Consider the following 19,890-nt stretch of genomic DNA (forward strand, 5'->3'; position numbering starts at 1 on the left):
CTGTAGATCCCGTTTCCATTTCTGTTGGTTCGGAATGTTTTTCTGTTGATCCTGTCTCCATTTCTGTTGGTTCGGAATGTTTTTCTGTTGATCCCGTCTCTATTTCTGTTGGTTCGGAATGTTTTACTGTAGATCCCGTTTCCATTTCTGTTGGTTCGGAATGTTTTTCTGTTGATCCCGTCTCCATTTCTGTTGGTTCGGAATGTTTTTCAGTTGATCCCGTTTCCATTTCTGTTGGTTCGGAACGTTTTTCTGTTGATAACGTCCCCATTTCTGTTGGTTCGGAATGTTTTACTGTAGATCCCGTTTCCATTTCTGTTTGTTCGGAATGTTTTACTGTAGATCCCGTTTCCATTTCTGTTCGTTCGGAATGTTTTACTGTAGATCCCGTTTCCATTTCTGTTGGTTCGGAATGTTTTTCAGTTGATCCCGTTTCCATTTCTGTTGGTTCGGAATGTTTTACTGTAGATCCCGTTTCTATTTCCGTTCGTTCGGAATGTTTTTCTGTTGATCCTGTCTCCATTTCTGTTGGTTCGGAATGTTTTACTGTAGATCCCGTTTCCATTTCTGTTGGTTCGGAATGTTTTTCTGTTGATCCCGTCTCTATTTCTGTTTGTTCGGAATGTTTTACTGTAGATCCCGTTTCCATTTCTGTTGGTTCGGAATGTTTTTCTGTTGATCCCGTCTCCATTTCTGTTGGTTCGGAATGTTTTACTGTAGATCCCGTTTCCATTTCTGTTGGTTCGGAATGTTTTACTGTAGTTCCCGTTTCTATTTCTGTTCGTTCGGAATGTTTTTCTGTTGATCCTGTCTCCATTTCTGTTGGTTCGGAATGTTTTACTGTAGATCCCGTTTCCATTTCTGTTGGTTCGGAATGTTTTTCTGTTGATCCCGTCTCCATTTCTGTTGGTTCGGAATGTTTTTCAGTTGATCCCGTCTCCATTTCTGTTGGTTCGGAATGTTTTACTGTAGATCCCGTTTCCATTTCTGTTGGTTCGGAATGTTTTACTGTAGATCCCGTTTCTATTTCTGTTCGTTCGGAATGTTTTTCTGTTGATCCTGTCTCCATTTCTGTTGGTTCGGAATGTTTTTCTGTTGATCCCGTCTCTATTTCTGTTGGTTCGGAATGTTTTACTGTAGATCCCGTTTCCATTTCTGTTGGTTCGGAATGTTTTTCTGTTGATCCCGTCTCCATTTCTGTTAGTTCGGAATGTTTTACTGTAGATCCCGTTTCCATTTCTGTTTGTTCGGAATGTTTTACTGTAGATCCCGTTTCCATTTCTGTTGGTTCGGAATGTTTTTCTGTTGATCCCGTCTCTATTTCTGTTGGTTCGGAATGTTTTACTGTAGATCCCGTTTCCATTTCTGTTGGTTCGGAATGTTTTTCTGTTGATCCCGTCTCCATTTCTGTTGGTTCGGAATGTTTTTCAGTTGATCCCGTTTCCATTTCTGTTGGTTCGGAATGTTTTTCTGTTGATCCCGTCTCCATTTCTGTTGGTTCGGAATGTTTTACTGTAGATCCCGTTTCCAGTTCTGTTGGTTCGGAATGTTTTACTGTAGATCCCGTTTCCATTTCTGTTGGTTCGGAATGTTTTACTGTAGATCCCGTTTCCATTTCTGTTGGTTCGGAATGTTTTTCAGTTGATCCCGTTTCCATTTCTGTTGGTTCGGAACGTTTTTCTGTTGATCCCGTCCCCATTTCTGTTGGTTCGGAATGTTTTTCTGTTGATCCCGTCTCCATTTCTGTTGGTTCGGAATGTTTTTCTGTTGATCCCGTCTCTATTTCTGTTGGTTCGGAATGTTTTACTGTAGATCCCGTTTCCGTTTCTGTTGGTTCGGAATGTTTTTCTGTTGATCCCGTCTCCATTTCTATTGGTTCGGAATGTTTTACTGTAGATCCCGTTTCCATTTCTGTTGGTTCGGAATGTTTTTCTGTTGATCCTGTCTCCATTTCTGATGGTTCGGAATGTTTTTCTGTTGATCCCGTCTCTATTTCTGTTGGTTCGGAATGTTTTACTGTAGATCCCGTTTCCATTTCTGTTGGTTCGGAATGTTTTTCTGTTGATCCCGTCTCCATTTCTGTTGGTTCGGAATGTTTTTCAGTTGATCCCGTTTCCATTTCTGTTGGTTCGGAACGTTTTTCTGTTGATCCCGTCCCCATTTCTGTTGGTTCGGAATGTTTTACTGTAGATCCCGTTTCCATTTCTGTTTGTTCGGAATGTTTTACTGTAGATCCCGTTTCCATTTCTGTTGGTTCGGAATGTTTTTCTGTTGATCCCGTCTCTATTTCTGTTGGTTCGGAATGTTTTACTGTAGATCCCGTTTCCGTTTCTGTTGGTTCGGAATGTTTTTCTGTTGATCCCGTCTCTATTTCTGTTGGTTCGGAATGTTTTACTGTAGATCCCGTTTCCGTTTCTGTTGGTTCGGAATGTTTTTCTGTTGATCCCGTCTCCATTTCTGTTGGTTCGGTATGTTTTACTGTAGATCCAGTTTCCATTTCTGTTGGTTCGGAATGTTTTACTGTAGATCCCGTTTCTATTTCTGTTGGTTCGAAATGTTTTACTGTAGATCCCGTTTCCATTTCTGTTGGTTCGGAATGTTTTACTGTAGATCCCGTTTCCATTTCTGTTGGTTCGGAATGTTTTTCTGTTGATCCCGTCTCTATTTCTGTTGGTTCGAAATGTTTTACTGTAGATCCCATTTCCATTTCTGTTGGTTCGGAATGTTTTTCTGTTGATCCCGTCTCCATTTCTGTTGGTTCGGAATGTTTTTCAGTTGATCCCGTTTCCATTTCTGTTGGCTCGGAATGTTTTTCAGTTGATCCCGTTTCCATTTCTGTAGGTTCGGAATGTTTTTCTGTTGATCCCGTTTCCATTTCTGTTGGTTCGGAATGTTTTACTGTAGATCCCGTTTCCATTTCTGTTGGTTCGGAATGTTTTACTGTAGATCCCGTTTCCATTTCTGTTGGTTCGGAATGTTTTACTGTAGATCCCGTTTCCATTTCTGTTGGTTCGAAATGTTTTTCAGTTGATCCCGTTTCCATTTCTGTAGGTTCGGAATGTTTTACTGTAGATTCCGTTTCCATTTCTGTTGGTTCGGAATGTTTTACTGTAGATCCCGTTTCCATTTCTGTTGGTTCGGAATGTTTTTCAGTTGATCCCGTTTCCATTTCTGTAGGTTCGGAATGTTTTTCTGTTGATCCCGTTTCCATTTCTGTTGGTTCGGAATGTTTTTCAGTTGATCCAGTTTCCATTTCTGTTGGTTCGGAACGTTTTTCTGTTGATCCCGTCCCCATTTCTGTTGGTTCGGAATGTTTTACTGTAGATCCCGTTTCCATTTCTGTTGGTTCGGAATGTTTTACTGTAGATTCCGTTTCCATTTCTGTTGGTTCGGAATGTTTTACTGTAGATCCCGTTTCCATTTCTGTTGGTTCGGAATGTTTTTCAGTTGATCCCGTTTCCATTTCTGTTGGTTCGGAACGTTTTTCTGTTGATCCCGTCCCCATTTCTGTTGGTTCGGAATGTTTTACTGTAGATCCCGTTTCCATTTCTGTTGGTTCGGAATGTTTTACTGTAGATTCCGTTTCCATTTCTGTTGGTTCGGAATGTTTTACTGTAGATCCCGTTTCCATTTCTGTTGGTTCGGAATGTTTTTCAGTTGATCCCGTCTCCATTTCTGTTGGTTCGGAATGTTTTTCTGTTGATCCCGTTTCCATTTCTGTTGGTTCGGAATGTTTTACTGTAGATCCCGTTTCCATTTCTGTTGGTTCGGAATGTTTTTCAGTTGATCCCGTCTCCATTTCTGTTGGTTCGGAATGTTTTTCTGTTGATCCCGTTTCCATTTCTGTTGGTTCGGAATGTTTTACTGTAGATCCCGTTTCCATTTCTGTTGGTTCGGAATGTTTTACTGTAGATCCCGTTTCCATTTCTGTTGGTTCGGAATGTTTTTCAGTTGATCCCGTTTCCATTTCTGTAGGTTCGGAATGTTTTTCTGTTGATCCCGTTTCCATTTCTGTTGGTTCGGAATGTTTTACTGTAGATCCCGTTTCCATTTCTGTTGGTTCGGAATGTTTTACTGTAGATCCCGTTTCCATTTCTGTTGGTTCGGAATGTTTTACTGTAGATCCCGTTTCCATTTCTGTTGGTTCGAAATGTTTTTCAGTTGATCCCGTTTCCATTTCTGTTGGTTCGGAACGTTTTTCTGTTGATCCCGTCCCCATTTCTGTTGGTTCGGAATGTTTTACTGTAGATCCCGTTTCCATTTCTGTTGGTTCGGAATGTTTTTCAGTTGATCCCGTTTCCATTTCTGTTGGTTCGGAACGTTTTTCTGTTGATCCCGTCCCCATTTCTGTTGGTTCGGAATGTTTTACTGTAGATCCCGTTTCCATTTCTGTTGGTTCGGAATGTTTTACTGTAGATCCCGTTTCCATTTCTGTTGGTTCGGAATGTTTTTCTGTTGATCCCGTCTCCATTTCTGTTGGTTCGGAATGTTTTACTGTAGATCCCGTTTCCATTTCTGTTGGTTCGGAATGTTTTACTGTAGATCCCGTCTCCATTTCTGTTGGTTCGGAATGTTTTTCAGTTGATCCCGTTTCAATTTCTGTTGGTTCGGAACGTTTTTCTGTTGATCCCGTCCCCATTTCTGTTGGTTCGGAATGTTTTACTGTAGATCCCGTTTCCATTTCTGTTGGTTCGGAATGTTTTTCTGTTGATCCCGTCTCCATTTCTGTTGGTTCGGAATGTTTTTCAGTTGATCCCGTTTCAATTTCTGTTGGTTCGGAACGTTTATCTGTTGATCCCGTCCCCATTTCTGTTGGTTCGGAATGTTTTACTGTAGATCCCGTTTCCATTTCTGTTGGTTCGGAATGTTTTTCTGTTGATCCCGTCTCCATTTCTGTTGGTTCGGAATGTTTTTCAGTTGATCCCGTTTCCATTTCTGTTGGTTCGGAACGTTTTTCTGTTGATCCCGTCTCTATTTCTGTTAGTTCGGAATGTTTTACTGTAGATCCCGTTTCCATTTCTGTTGGTTCGGAATGTTTTACTGTAGATCCCGTTTCCATTTCTGTTGGTTCGAAATGTTTTTCAGTTGATCCCGTTTCCATTTCTGTTGGTTCGGAACGTTTTTCTGTTGATCCCGTCCCCATTTCTTTTGGTTCGGAATGTTTTACTGTAGATCCCGTTTCCATTTCTGTTGGTTCGGAACGTTTTTCTGTTGATCCCGTCCCCATTTCTGTTGGTTCGGAATGCTTTACTGTAGATCCCGTTTCCATTTCTGTTGGTTCGGAATGTTTTACTGTAGATTCCGTTTCCATTTCTGTTGGTTCGGAATGTTTTACTGTAGATCCCGTTTCCATTTCTGTTGGTTCGGAATGTTTTTCAGTTGATCCCGTTTCCATTTCTGTAGGTTCGGAATGTTTTTCTGTTGATCCCGTTTCCATTTCTGTTGGTTCGGAATGTTTTTCAGTTGATCCCGTTTCCATTTCTGTTGGTTCGGAACGTTTTTCTGTTGATCCCGTCCCCATTTCTGTTGGTTCGGAATGATTTACTGTAGATCCCGTTTCCATTTCTGTTGGTTCGGAATGTTTTTCTGTTGATCCCGTCCCCATTTCTGTTGGTTCGGAATGTTTTACTGTAGATCCCGTTTCCGTTTCTGTTGGTTCGGAATGTTTTTCTGTTGATCCTGTCTCCATTTCTGTTGGTTCGGAATGTTTTTCTGTTGATCCCGTCTCCATTTCTGTTGGTTCGGAATGTTTTACTGTAAATCCCGTTTCTATTTCTGTTGGTTCGGAATGTTTTTCTGTTGATCCCGTCTCCATTTCTGTTGGTTCGGAATGTTTTTCAGTTGATCCCGTTTCAATTTCTGTTGGTTCGGAACGTTTTTCTGTTGATCCCGTCCCCATTTCTGTTGGTTCGGAATGTTTTACTGTAGATCCCGTTTCCATTTCTGTTGGTTCGGAATGTTTTACTGTAGATCCCGTTTCCATTTCTGTTGGTTCGGAATGTTTTTCTGTTGATCCCGTCTCCATTTCTGTTGGTTCGGAATGTTTTTCAGTTGATCCCGTTTCCATTTCTGTTGGTTCGGAACGTTTTTCTGTTGATCCCGTCCCCATTTCTGTTGGTTCGGAATGTTTTACTGTAGATCCCGTTTCCATTTCTGTTTGTTCGGAATGTTTTACTGTAGATCCCGTTTCCATTTCTGTTGGTTCGGAATGTTTTTCTGTTGATCCCGTCTCCATTTCTGTTGGTTCGGAATGTTTTTCAGTTGATCCCGTTTCCATTTCTGTTGGTTCGGAACGATTTTCTGTTGATCCCGTCCCCATTTCTGTTGGTTCGGAATGTTTTACTGTAGATCCCGTTTCCATTTCTGTTTGTTCGGAATGTTTTACTGTAGATCCCGTTTCCATTTCTGTTGGTTTGGAATGTTTTACTGTAGATCCCGTTTCTATTTCTGTTGGTTCGGAATGTTTTACTGTAGATCCCGTTTCCATTTCTGTTGGTTCGGAACGTTTTTCTGTTGGTCCCGCCTCCATTTCTGTTAGTTCGGAATGTTTTACTGTAGATCCCGTTTCCGTTTCTGTTGGTTCGGAATGTTTTTCTGTTGATCCCGTCTCCATTTCTGTTGGTTCGGAATGTTTTACTGTAGATCCCGTTTCCATTTCTGTTGGTTCGGAATGTTTTACTGTAGATCCCGTTTCTATTTCTGTTCGTTCGGAATGTTTTTCTGTTGATCCTGTCTCCATTTCTGTTGGTTCGGAATGTTTTTCTGTTGATCCCGTCTCTATTTCTGTTGGTTCGGAATGTTTTACTGTAGATCCCGTTTCCGTTTCTGTTGGTTCGGAATGTTTTTCTGTTGATCCCGTCTCCATTTCTGTTGGTTCGGAATGTTTTACTGTAGATCCCGTTTCCATTTCTGTTGGTTCGGAATGTTTTACTGTAGATCCCGTTTCCATTTCTGTTGGTTCGGAATGTTTTACTGTAGATCCCGTTTCCATTTCTGTTGGTTCGGAACGTTTTTCTGTTGATCCCGTCTCCATTTCTGTTGGTTCGGAATGTTTTTCTGTTGATCCCGTCTCTATTTCTGTTGGTTCGGAATGTTTTACTGTAGATCCCGTTTCCATTTCTGTTGGTTCGGAATGTTTTACTGTAGATCCCGTTTCCATTTCTGTTGGTTCGGAACGTTTTTCTGTTGATCCCGTCTCCATTTCTGTTAGTTCGGAATGTTTTACTGTAGATCCCGTTTCCGTTTCTGTTGGTTCGGAATGTTTTTCTGTTGATCCCGTCTCCATTTCTGTTGGTTCGGAATGTTTTACTGTAGATCCCGTTTCCATTTCTGTTGGTTCGGAATGTTTTACTGTAGATCCCGTTTCTATTTCTGTTCGTTCGGAATGTTTTTCTGTTGATCCTGTCTCCATTTCTGTTGGTTCGGAATGTTTTTCTGTTGATCCCGTCTCTATTTCTGTTGGTTCGGAATGTTTTACTGTAGATCCCGTTTCCATTTCTGTTGGTTCGGAATGTTTTTCTGTTGATCCCGTCTTCATTTCTGTTGGTTCGGAATGTTTTTCAGTTGATCCCGTTTCCATTTCTGTTGGTTCGGAACGTTTTTCTGTTGATCCCGTCTCCATTTCTGTTAGTTCGGAATGTTTTACTGTAGATCCCGTTTCCGTTTCTGTTGGTTCGGAATGTTTTTCTGTTGATCCCGTCTCCATTTCTGTTGGTTCGGAATGTTTTACTGTAGATCCCGTTTCCATTTCTGTTTGTTCGGAATGTTTTACTGTAGATCCCGTTTCCATTTCTGTTGGTTCGGAATGTTTTACTGTAGATCCCGTTTCTATTTCTGTTCGTTCGGAATGTTTTTCTGTTGATCCTGTCTCCATTTCTGTTGGTTCGGAATGTTTTTCTGTTGATCCCGTCTCTATTTCTGTTGGTTCGGAATGTTTTACTGTAGATCCCGTTTCCGTTTCTGTTGGTTCGGAATGTTTTTCTGTTGATCCTGTCTCCATTTCTGTTGGTTCGGAATGTTTTTCTGTTGATCCCGTCTCCATTTCTGTTGGTTCGGAATGTTTTACTGTAGATCCCGTTTCTATTTCTGTTGGTTCGGAATGTTTTTCTGTTGATCCCGTCTCCATTTCTGTTGGTTCGGAATGTTTTTCAGTTGATCCCGTTTCAATTTCTGTTGGTTCGGAACGTTTTTCTGTTGATCCCGTCCCCATTTCTGTTGGTTCGGAATGTTTTACTGTAGATCCCGTTTCCATTTCTGTTGGTTCGGAATGTTTTACTGTAGATCCCGTTTCCATTTCTGTTGGTTCGGAATGTTTTTCTGTTGATCCCGTCTCCATTTCTGTTGGTTCGGAATGTTTTTCAGTTGATCCCGTTTCCATTTCTGTTGGTTCGGAACGTTTTTCTGTTGATCCCGTCCCCATTTCTGTTGGTTCGGAATGTTTTACTGTAGATCCCGTTTCCATTTCTGTTGGTTCGGAATGTTTTTCTGTTGATCCCGTCCCCATTTCTGTTGGTTCGGAATGTTTTACTGTAGATCCCGTTTCCATTTCTGTTGGTTCGGAATGTTTTACTGTAGATCCCGTTTCCATTTCTGTTGGTTCGGAACGTTTTTCTGTTGATCCCGTCCCCATTTCTGTTGGTTCGGAATGTTTTACTGTAGATCCCGTTTCCATTTCTGTTGGTTCGGAATGTTTTTCTGTTGATCCCGTCCCCATTTCTGTTGGTTCGGAATGTTTTACTGTAGATCCCGTTTCCATTTCTGTTGGTTCGGAATGTTTTACTGTAGATCCCGTTTCCATTTCTGTTGGATCGGAATGTTTGTCTGTTGATCCCGTCTCCATTTCTGTTGGTTCGGAATGTTTTTCAGTTGATCCCGTTTCCATTTCTGTTGGTTCGGAACGTTTTTCTGTTGATCCCGTCTCCATTTCTGTTAGTTCGGAATGTTTTACTGTAGATCCCGTTTCCATTTCTGTTTGTTCGGAATGTTTTACTGTAGATCCCGTTTCCATTTCTGTTGGTTCGGAATGTTTTACTGTAGATCCCGTTTCCATTTCTGTTGGTTCGGAATGTTTTACTGTAGATCCCGTTTCCATTTCTGTTGGTTCGGAATGTTTTACTGTAGATCCCGTTTCCATTTCTGTTGGTTCGGAATGTTTTTCTGTTGATCCCGTCTCCATTTCTGTTGGTTCGGAATGTTTTTCAGTTGATCCCGTTTCCATTTCTGTTGGTTCGGAACGTTTTTCTGTTGATCCCGTCCCCATTTCTGTTGGTTCGGAATGTTTTACTGTAGATCCCGTTTCCATTTCTGTTGGTTCGGAATGTTTTTCTGTTGATCCCGTCCCCATTTCTGTTGGTTCGGAATGTTTTACTGTAGATCCCGTTTCCATTTCTGTTGGTTCGGAATGTTTTACTGTAGATCCCGTTTCCATTTCTGTTGGTTCGGAATGTTTTTCTGTTGATCCCCTCTCCATTTCTGTTGGTTCGGAATGTTTTACTGTAGATCCCGTTTCCATTTCTGTTGGTTCGGAATGTTTTTCTGTTGATCCCGTCCCGATTTCTGTTGGTTCGGAATGTTTTACTGTAGATCCCGTTTCCATTTCTGTTGGTTCGGAATGTTTTTCTGTTGATCCCGTCTCCATTTCTGTTGGTTCGGAATGTTTTACTGTAGATCCCGTTTCCATTTCTGTTGGTTCGGAATGTTTTTCTGTTGATCCCGTCTCCATTTCTGTTGGTTCGGAATGTTTTACTGTAGATCCCGTTTTCATTTCTGTTGGTTCGGAATGTTTTACTGTAGATCCCGTTTCCATTTCTGTTGGTTCGGAATGTTTTACTGTAGATCCCGTTTCCATTTCTGTTGGTTCGGAATGTTTTACTGTAGATCCCGTTTCCATTTCTGTTGGTTCGGAATGTTTTACTGTAGATCCCGTTTCCATTTCTGTTGGTTCGGAATGTTTTACTGTAGATCCCGTTTCAATTTCTGTTTGTTCGGAATGTTTTACTGTAGATCCCGTTTCCATTTCTGTTTGTTCGGAATGTTTTACTGTAGATCCCGTTTCCATTTCTGTTGGTTCGGAATGTTTTTCTGTTGATCCCGTCTCCATTTCTGTTGGTTCGGAATGTTTTACTGTAGATCCCGTTTTCATTTCTGTTGGTTCGGAATGTTTTACTGTAGATCCCGTTTCCATTTCTGTTGGTTCGGAATGTTTTACTGTAGATCCCGTTTCCATTTCTGTTGGTTCGGAATGTTTTACTGTAGATCCCGTTTCCATTTCTGTTGGTTCGGAATGTTTTACTGTAGATCCCGTTTCCATTTCTGTTGGTTCGGAATGTTTTACTGTAGATCCCGTTTCCATTTCTGTTAGTTCGGAATGTTTTACTGTAGATCCCGTTTCCATTTCTGTTTGTTCGGAATGTTTTACTGTAGATCCCGTTTCCATTTCTGTTGGTTCGGAATGTTTTACTGTAGATCCCGTTTCCATTTCTGTTGGTTCGGAATGTTTTACTGTAGATCCCGTTTCCATTTCTGTTGGTTCGGAATGTTTTACTGTAGATCCCGTTTCCATTTCTGTTGGTTCGGAATGTTTTTCTGTTGATCCCGTCTCCATTTCTGTTGGTTCGGAATGTTTTTCAGTTGATCCCGTTTCCATTTCTGTTGGTTCGGAACGTTTTTCTGTTGATCCCGTCCCCATTTCTGTTGGTTCGGAATGTTTTACTGTAGATCCCGTTTCCATTTCTGTTGGTTCGGAATGTTTTTCTGTTGATCCCGTCCCCATTTCTGTTGGTTCGGAATGTTTTACTGTAGATCCCGTTTCCATTTCTGTTGGTTCGGAATGTTTTACTGTAGATCCCGTTTCCATTTCTGTTGGTTCGGAATGTTTTTCTGTTGATCCCCTCTCCATTTCTGTTGGTTCGGAATGTTTTACTGTAGATCCCGTTTCCATTTCTGTTGGTTCGGAATGTTTTTCTGTTGATCCCGTCCCGATTTCTGTTGGTTCGGAATGTTTTACTGTAGATCCCGTTTCCATTTCTGTTGGTTCGGAATGTTTTTCTGTTGATCCCGTCTCCATTTCTGTTGGTTCGGAATGTTTTACTGTAGATCCCGTTTCCATTTCTGTTGGTTCGGAATGTTTTTCTGTTGATCCCGTCCCCATTTCTGTTGGTTCGGAATGTTTTACTGTAGATCCCGTTTCCATTTCTGTTGGTTCGGAATGTTTTACTGTAGATCCCGTTTCCATTTCTGTTTGTTCGGAATGTTTTACTGTCGATCTCGTTTCCATTTCTGTTGGTTCGGAATGTTTTTCTGTTGATCCCGTCTCCATTTCTGTTGGTTCGGAATGTTTTACTGTAGATCCCGTTTTCATTTCTGTTGGTTCGGAATGTTTTACTGTAGATCCCGTTTCCATTTCTGTTGGTTCGGAATGTTTTACTGTAGATCCCGTTTCTATTTCTGTTCGTTCGGAATGTTTTTCTGTTGATCCTGTCTCCATTTCTGTTGGTTCGGAATATTTTTCTGTTGATCCCGTCTCTATTTCTGTTGGTTCGGAATGTTTTACTGTAGATCCCGTTTCCATTTCTGTTGGTTCGGAATGTTTTTCTGTTGATCCCGTCTCCATTTCTGTTGGTTCGGAATGTTTTTCAGTTGATCCCGTTTCCATTTCTGTTGGTTCGGAACGTTTTTCTGTTGATCCCGTCTCCATTTCTGTTAGTTCGGAATGTTTTACTGTAGATCCCGTTTCCATTTCTGTTGGTTCGGAATGTTTTACTGTAGATCCCGTTTCCATTTCTGTTGGTTCGGAATGTTTTACTGTAGATCCCGTTTCCATTTCTGTTGGTTCGGAATGTTTTTCTGTTGATCCCGTCTCCATTTCTGTTGGTTCGGAATGTTTTTCAGTTGATCCCGTTTCCATTTCTGTTGGTTCGGAACGTTTTTCTGTTGATCCCGTCCCCATTTCTGTTGGTTCGGAATGTTTTACTGTAGATCCCGTTTCCATTTCTGTTGGTTCGGAATGTTTTTCTGTTGATCCCGTCCCCATTTCTGTTGGTTCGGAATGTTTTACTGTAGATCCCGTTTCCATTTCTGTTGGTTCGGAATGTTTTATTGTAGATCCCGTTTCCATTTCTGTTTGTTCGGAATGTTTTACTGTAGATCCCGTTTCCATTTCTGTTGGTTCGGAATGTTTTACTGTAGATCCCGTTTCCATTTCTGTTGGTTCGGAATGTTTTACTGTAGATCCCGTTTCCATTTCTGTTGGTTCGGAATGCTTTACTGTAGATCCCGTTTCCATTTCTGTTGGTTCGGAATGTTTTTCTGTTGATCCCGTCCCCATTTCTGTTGGTTCGGAATGTTTTACTGTAGATCCCGTTTCCATTTCTGTTGGTTCGGAATGTTTTTCTGTTGATCCCGTCCCCATTTCTGTTGGTTCGGAATGTTTTACTGTAGATCCCGTTTCCATTTCTGTTTGTTCGGAATGTTTTACTGTCGATCTCGTTTCCATTTCTGTTGGTTCGGAATGTTTTTCTGTTGATCCCGTCTCCATTTCTGTTGGTTCGGAATGTTTTACTGTAGATCCCGTTTCCATTTCTGTTGGTTCGGAATGTTTTACTGTAGATCCCGTTTCCATTTCTGTTGGTTCGGAATGTTTTACTGTAGATCCCGTTTCCATTTCTGTTGGTTCGGAATGTTTTACTGTAGATCCCGTTTCCATTTCTGTTGGTTCGGAATGTTTTACTGTAGATCCCGTTTCCATTTCTGTTGGTTCGGAATGTTTTTCTGTTGATCCCGTCTCCATTTCTGTTGGTTCGGAATGTTTTTCAGTTGATCCCGTTTCCATTTCTGTTGGTTCGGAACGTTTTTCTGTTGATCCCGTCCCCATTTCTGTTGGTTCGGAATGTTTTACTGTAGATCCCGTTTCCATTTCTGTTGGTTCGGAATATTTTACTGTAGATCCCGTTTCTATTTCTGTTCGTTCGGAATGTTTTTCTGTTGATCCTGTCTCCATTTCTGTTGGTTCGGAATGTTTTTCTGTTGATCCCGTCCCCATTTCTGTTGGTTCGGAATGTTTTACTGTAGATCCCGTTTCCATTTCTGTTGGTTCGGAATGTTTTACTGTAGATCCCGTTTCCATTTCTGTTGGTTCGGAATGTTTTTCTGTTGATCCCGTCCCCATTTCTGTTGGTTCGGAATGTTTTACTGTAGATCCCGTTTCCATTTCTGTTGGTTCGGAATGTTTTTCTGTTGATCCCGTCCCCATTTCTGTTGGTTCGGAATGTTTTACTGTAGATCCCGTTTCCATTTCTGTTTGTTCGGAATGTTTTACTGTCGATCTCGTTTCCATTTCTGTTGGTTCGGAATGTTTTTCTGTTGATCCCGTCTCCATTTCTGTTGGTTCGGAATGTTTTACTGTAGATCCCGTTTCCATTTCTGTTGGTTCGGAATGTTTTACTGTAGATCCCGTTTCCATTTCTGTTGGTTCGGAATGTTTTACTGTAGATCCCGTTTCTATTTCTGTTCGTTCGGAATGTTTTTCTGTTGATCCTGTCTCCATTTCTGTTGGTTCGGAATGTTTTTCTGTTGATCCCGTCTCTATTTCTGTTGGTTCGGAATGTTTTACTGTAGATCCCGTTTCTATTTCTGTTCGTTCGGAATGTTTTTCTGTTGATCCTGTCTCCATTTCTGTTGGTTCGGAATGTTTTTCTGTTGATCCCGTCTCTATTTCTGTTGGTTCGGAATGTTTTACTGTAGATCCCGTTTCCGTTTCTGTTGGTTCGGAATGTTTTTCTGTTGATCCCGTCTCCATTTCTGTTGGTTCGGAATGTTTTACTGTAGATCCCGTTTCCATTTCTGTTGGTTCGGAATGTTTTACTGTAGATCCCGTTTCCATTTTTGTTGGTTCGGAACGTTTTTCTGTTGATCCCGTCCTCATTTCTGTTGGTTCGGAATGTTTTACTGTAGATCCCGTTTCCATTTCTGTTTGTTCGGAATGTTTTACTGTAGATCCCGTTTCCATTTCTGTTGGTTCGGAATGTTTTTCTGTTGATCCTGTCTCCATTTCTGTTGGTTCGGAATGTTTTTCTGTTGATCCCGTCTCTATTTCTGTTGGTTCGGAACGTTTTTCTGTTGATCTCGTCCCCATTTCTGTTGGTTCGGAATGTTTTACTGTAGATCCCGTTTCCGTTTCTGTTGGTTCGGAATGTTTTTCTGTTGATCCCGTCTCCATTTCTGTTGGTTCGGAATGTTTTTCAGTTGATCCCGTTTCCATTTCTGTTGGTTCGGAATGTTTTACTGTAGATCCCGTTTCCATTTCTGTTTGTTCGGAATGTTTTTCTGTTGATCCTGTCTCCATTTCTGTTGGTTCGGAATGTTTTTCTGTTGATCCCGTCTCTATTTCTGTTGGTTCGGAATGTTTTACTGTAGATCCCGTCTCCATTTCTGTTGGTTCGGAATGTTTTACTGTAGATCCCGTTTCCATTTCTGTTGGTTCGGAATGTTTTACTGTAGATCCCGTTTCCATTTCTGTTCGTTCGGAATGTTTTACTGTAGATCCCGTTTCCATTTCTGTTGGTTCGGAATGTTTTTCTGTTGATCCCGTCTCCATTTCTGTTGGTTCGGAATGTTTTACTGTAGATCCCGTTTCTACTTCTGTTGGTTCGGAATGTTTTTCTGTTGATCCCGTCTCCATTTCTGTTGGTTCGGAATGTTTTTCAGTTGATCCCGTTTCAATTTCTGTTGGTTCGGAACGTTTTTCTGTTGATCCCGTCCCCATTTCTGTTGGTTCGGAATGTTTTACTGTAGATCCCGTTTCCATTTCTGTTGGTTCGGAATGTTTTTCAGTTGATCCCGTTTCCATTTCTGTTGGTTCGGAACGTTTTTCTGTTGATCCCGTCCCCATTTCTGTTGGTTCGGAATGTTTTACTGTAGATCCCGTTTCCATTTCTGTTGGTTCGGAATGTTTTTCAGTTGATCCCGTTTCCAATTCTGTTGGTTCGGAACGTTTTTCTGTTGATCCCGTCCCCATTTCTGTTGGTTCGGAATGTTTTACTGTAGATCCCGTTTCCATTTCTGTTGGTTCGGATTGTTTTTGTGTTGATCCCGTCTCCATTTCTGTTGGTTCGGAATGTTTTACTGTAGATTCCGTTTCCATTTCTGTTGGTTCGGAATGTTTTTCAGTTGATCCCGTTTCCATTTCTGTTGGTTCGGAACGTTTTTCTGTTGATCCCGTCCCCATTTCTGTTGGTTCGGAATGTTTTACTGTAGATTCCGTTTCCATTTCTGTTGGTTCGGAATGTTTTACTGTAGATCCCGTTTCCATTTCTGTTGGTTCGGAATGTTTTACTGTAGATCCCGTTTCCATTTCTGTTGGTTCGGAATGTTTTACTGTAGATCCCGTTTCCATTTCTGTTGGTTCGGAATGTTTTACTGTAGATCCCGTTTCCATTTCTGTTTGTTCGGAATGTTTTACTGTAGATCCCGTTTCCATTTCTGTTGGTTCGGAATGTTTTACTGTAGATCCCGTTTCCATTTCTGTTGGTTCGGAATGTTTTACTGTAGATCCCGTTTCCATTTCTGTTCGTTCGGAATGTTTTACTGTAGATCCCGTTTCCATTTCTGTTGGTTCGGAATGTTTTTCTGTTGATCCCGTCTCCATTTCTGTTGGTTCGGAATGTTTTACTGTAGATCCCGTTTCCATTTCTGTTTGTTCGGAATGTTTTTCTGTTGATCCTGTCTCCATTTCTGTTGGTTCGGAATGTTTTTCTGTTGATCCCGTCTCTATTTCTGTTGGTTCGGAATGTTTTACTGTAGATCCCGTCTCCATTTCTGTTGGTTCGGAATGTTTTTCTGTTGATCCCGTCTCCATTTCTGTTGGTTCGGAATGTTTTACTGTAGATCCCGTTTCCATTTCTGTTGGTTCGGAATGTTTTACTGTAGATCCCGTTTCTATTTCTGTTCGTTCGGAATGTTTTTCTGTTGATCCTGTCTCCATTTTTGTTGGTTCGGAATGTTTTTCTGTTGATCCCGTCTCTATTTCTGTTGGTTCGGAATGTTTTACTGTAGATCCCGTTTCCATTTCTGTTGGTTCGGAATGTTTTTCTGTTGATCCCGTCTCCATTTCTGTTGGTTCGGAATGTTTTTCAGTTGATCCCGTTTCCATTTCTGTTGGTTCGGAACGTTTTTCTGTTGATCCCGTCCCCATTTCTGTTGGTTCGGAATGTTTTACTGTAGATCCCGTTTCCATTTCTGTTCGTTCGGAATGTTTTACTGTAGATCCCGTTTCTATTTCTGTTGGTTCGGAATGTTTTTCTGTTGATCCCGTCTCCATTTCTGTTGGTTCGGAATGTTTTTCAGTTGATCCCGTTTCAATTTCTGTTGGTTCGGAACGTTTTTCTGTTGATCCCGTCCCCATTTCTGTTGGTTCGGAATGTTTTACTGTAGATCCCGTTTCCATTTCTGTTGGTTCGGAATGTTTTTCAGTTGATCCCGTTTCCATTTCTGTTGGTTCGGAACGTTTTTCTGTTGATCCCGTCCCCATTTCTGTTGGTTCGGAATGTTTTTCAGTTGATCCCGTTTCAATTTCTGTTGGTTCGGAACGTTTTTCTGTTGATCCCGTCCCCATTTCTGTTGGTTCGGAATGTTTTACTGTAGATCCCGTTTCCATTTCTGTTGGTTCGGAATGTTTTTCAGTTGATCCCGTTTCCATATCTGTTGGTTCGGAATGTTTTTCAGTTGATCCCGTTTCCAATTCTGTTGGTTCGGAACGTTTTTCTGTTGATCCCGTCCCCATTTCTGTTGGTTCGGAATGTTTTACTGTAGATCCCGTTTCCATTTCTGTTGGTTCGGATTGTTTTTGTGTTGATCCCGTCTCCATTTCTGTTGGTTCGGAATGTTTTACTGTAGATCCCGTTTCCATTTCTGTTGGTTCGGAATGTTTTACTGTAGATTCCGTTTCCATTTCTGTTGGTTCGGAATGTTTTTCAGTTGATCCCGTTTCCATTTCTGTTGGTTCGGAACGTTTTTCTGTTGATCCCGTCCCCATTTCTGTTGGTTCGGAATGTTTTACTGTAGATCCCGTTTCCATATCTGTTGGTTCGGAATGTTTTTCAGTTGATCCCGTTTCCAATTCTGTTGGTTCGGAACGTTTTTCTGTTGATCCCGTCCCCATTTCTGTTGGTTCGGAATGTTTTACTGTAGATCCCGTTTCCATTTCTGTTGGTTCGGATTGTTTTTGTGTTGATCCCGTTTCCATTTCTGTTGGTTCGGAATGTTTTACTGTAGATTCCGTTTCCATTTCTGTTGGTTCGGAATGTTTTACTGTAGATCCCGTTTCCATTTCTGTTGGTTCGGAATGTTTTACTGTAGATCCCGTTTCCATTTCTGTTGGTTCGGAACGTTTTTCTGTTGATCCCGTTTCCATTTCTGTTGGTTCGGAACGTTTTTCTGTTGATCCCGTCCCCATTTCTGTTGGTTCGGAATATTTTACTGTAGATCCCGTTTCCATTTCTGTAGGTTCGGAATGTTTTTCTGTTGATCCCGTTTCCATTTCTGTAGGTTCGGAATGTTTTTCTGTTGATCCCGTTTCCATTTCTGTTGGTTCGGAATGTTTTTCAGTTGATCCCGTTTCCATTTCTGTTGGTTCGGAATGTTTTACTGTAGATTCCGTTTCCATTTCTGTTGGTTCGGAATGTTTTACTGTAGATCCCGTTTCCATTTCTGTTGGTTCGGAATGTTTTTCAGTTGATCCCGTTTCCATTTCTGTTGGTTCGGAACGTTTTTCTGTTGATCCCGTCCCCATTTCTGTTGGTTCGGAATGTTTTACTGTAGATCCCGTTTCCATTTCTGTTGGTTCGGAATGTTTTACTGTAGATCCCGTTTCCATTTCTGTTGGTTCGGAATGTTTTACTGTAGATCCCGTTTCCATTTCTGTTGGTTCGGAATGTTTTACTGTAGATCCCGTTTCCATTTCTGTTGGTTCGGAATGTTTTTCTGTTGATCCCGTTTCCATTTCTGTAGGTTCGGAATGTTTTTCTGTTGATCCCGTTTCCATTTCTGTTGGTTCGGAATGTTTTTCTGTTGATCCCGTCTCCATTTCTGTTGGTTCGGAATGTTTTACTGTAGATCCCGTTTCCATTTCTGTTGGTTCGGAATGTTTTACTGTAGATCCCGTTTCCATTTCTGTTGGTTCGGAACGTTTTTCTGTTGATCCCGTCCCCATTTCTGTTGGTTCGGAATGTTTTACTGTAGATCCCGTTTCCATTTCTGTTGGTTCGGAACGTTTTTCTGTTGATCCCGTCCCCATTTCTGTTGGTTCGGAATGTTTTACTGTAGATCCCGTTTCCATTTCTGTTGGTTCGGAATGTTTTACTGTTGATCCTGTCTCCATTTCTGTTGGTTCGGAATGTTTTTCTGTTGATCCCGTCTCTATTTCTGTTGGTTCGGAATGTTTTACTGTTGATCCCGTCTCCATTTCTGTTGGTTCGGAATGTTTCTCAGTTGATCCCGTTTCCATTTCTGTTGGTTCGGAATGTTTTTCTGTTGATCCCGTCCCCATTTCTGTTGGTCCGGAATGTTTTACTGTAGATCCCGTTTCCATTTCTGTTGGTTCGGAATGTTTTACTGTAGATCCCGTTTCTATTTCTGTTCGTTCGGAATGTTTTTCTGTTGATCCTGTCTCCATTTCTGTTGGTTCGGAATGTTTTTCTGTTGATCCCGTCTCTATTTCTGTTGGTTCGGAATGTTTTACTGTAGATCCCGTTTCCATTTCTGTTGGTTCGGAATGTTTTTCTGTTGATCCCGTCTCCATTTCTGTTGGTTCGGAATGTTTTTCAGTTGATCCCGTTTCCATTTCTGTTGGTTCGGAATGTTTTACTGTAGATCCCGTTTCCATTTCTGTTGGTTCGGAATGTTTTTCTGTTGATCCCGTCCCCATTTCTGTTGGTTCGGAATGTTTTACTGTAGATCCCGTCTCCATTTCTGTTAGTTCGGAATGTTTTACTGTAGATCCCGTTTCCATTTCTGTTTGTTCGGAATGTTTTACTGTAGATCCCGTTTCCATTTCTGTTGGTTCGGAATGTTTTTCTGTTGATCCCGTCCCCATTTCTGTTGGTTCGGAATGTTTTACTGTAGATCCCGTTTCCATTTCTGTTTGTTCGGAATGTTTTACTGTCGATCTCGTTTCCATTTCTGTTGGTTCGGAATGTTTTTCTGTTGATCCTGTCTCCATTTCTGTTGGTTCGGAATGTTTTACTGTAGATCCCGTTTCCATTTCTGTTGGTTCGGAATGTTTTTCTGTTGATCCCGTCTCCATTTCTGTTAGTTCGGAATGTTTTACTGTAGATCCCGTTTCCATTTCTGTTTGTTCGGAATGTTTTACTGTAGATCCCGTCTCCATTTCTGTTGGTTCGGAATGTTTTACTGTAGATCCCGTTTCCATTTCTGTTTGTTCGGAATGTTTTACTGTAGATCCCGTCCCCATTTCTGTTGGTTCGGAATGTTTTACTGTAGATCCCGTTTCCATTTCTGTTGGTTCGGAATGTTTTACTGTAGATCCCGTTTCTATTTCTGTTCGTTCGGAATGTTTTTCTGTTGATCCTGTCTCCATTTCTGTTGGTTCGGAATGTTTTTCTGTTGATCCCGTCTCTATTTCTGTTGGTTCGGAATGTTTTACTGTAGATCCCGTTTCCATTTCTGTTGGTTCGGAATGTTTTTCTGTTGATCCCGTCTCCATTTCTGTTAGTTCGGAATGTTTTACTGTAGATCCCGTTTCCATTTCTGTTTGTTCGGAATGTTTTACTGTAGATCCCGTTTCCATTTCTGTTGGTTCGGAATGTTTTTCTGTTGATCCCGTCCCCATTTCTGTTGGTTCGGAATGTTTTACTGTAGATCCCGTTTCCATTTCTG

The sequence above is a fragment of the Gnatocerus cornutus genome, chromosome 8 (assembly GCF_029298725.1).
Source record: "Gnatocerus cornutus isolate USDA-ARS CGAHR chromosome 8, icGnaCorn1.1, whole genome shotgun sequence".
In the NCBI taxonomy this organism is placed as follows: domain Eukaryota; kingdom Metazoa; phylum Arthropoda; class Insecta; order Coleoptera; family Tenebrionidae; genus Gnatocerus; species Gnatocerus cornutus.